Consider the following 1,269-nt stretch of genomic DNA (forward strand, 5'->3'; position numbering starts at 1 on the left):
ATCTTGATTAATTATGCCACATATTGATCAAATATTGAAAATAAGAAAGTCTGGATTCTTGGAAGCAACATATCTTTAAAAATRAATGATGACAGCAAAGACTCAAGTGCAGTTCATTGGTGTGTGTGCTGCCCTCTACTGGAGGAAAATACACTTCAATTTAAATTTTAAATCTCAACTACATTAAAGATTTAACGTGATAATAAGCAACTAAATTTAGACAAATTAGATTAAAAGATGCTGTTAATTGATGTGAAACTGTAATATTAACAGGTGGGACAAGAACACGTGGGAGACAAAGAAAGTTTTTAACAAGTTACTGCTGTAAACAAACAAAACATACAGCTGAGAAGCTGTCAAATGACACTAATTCTCACTCTAATCTCGCTCTTTTAAAAAGGAAGTCACCAGACAAACAACTTTGTGAACCACAAGGCTTGTTTTTTTTGTCCAAGCTGCTCACACATCCAGTCSCACGGGCCTGTTGTTCATTTCACTGGCTCTCTGTAATTAACATCTTTTTCAACAAGGCGTCTGACTTCAGCCCCTGATCTGTGGGCTGAAAGAAATCTCAGGCAAACATTCAGAAAGTTACTGTTTCGTTTTAAGTTTTGTTTCCCTGATATGTTTTATAGCAACACGTTGTTTTGTTTTTTTCAACCAAATTGGATTCTTGGGATTCGCCTGGCTTTGCATGATTGTCAAACACCAAGTAGTGGTCTTCAGAAAATCGAATCATTTAAGTTAAAACCAGGAGAATAGAAGGTAAAACTGGTCAAACCATAGCTTAAAGCTAAAAAAAATGCCAAAGTGTAGCTAAAAGTAAAAGCAGTTGCTAAAAGCTGAAATTTGCAAAAGTGTGGCAAAAAGCTCACGTTAACAGCATTCAATCTGTATTACGAACATCCTGATATTTATTTCAAGTAAATTTAGCAGCACCACAGACTGAACTGGTTCATTTGCATAGTTAGTTAAGATATTTTGTATTCAGGGCTGCAGTGGAGCAGTTAGATTTACATCACGAAGGTCCCGGGTTTGAATTCTGGGTCTTGTTTGTAGACTTTGCACGTTCTCATCTGTTTTCTCTGGGTATTCCATTTTCCTGCCAGTCCAAAAACACATGATTACTCTAATTTAGTCCCTGTGTGTGTGTGTGTGTGTGTGTGTTGGGGTGGGGGGTTAAGACAAAATGCCTACCTTTGGGGACAACTGGTGCATTTGGGGACAAAAGTCGAGTCCCCATTTGGTTTAAATGCCATTGGTGGGGTG

Source organism: Austrofundulus limnaeus, unplaced genomic scaffold, assembly GCF_001266775.1.
Source record: "Austrofundulus limnaeus strain Quisiro unplaced genomic scaffold, Austrofundulus_limnaeus-1.0 Scaffold55, whole genome shotgun sequence".
Taxonomy (NCBI): Eukaryota; Metazoa; Chordata; class Actinopteri; order Cyprinodontiformes; family Rivulidae; genus Austrofundulus; species Austrofundulus limnaeus.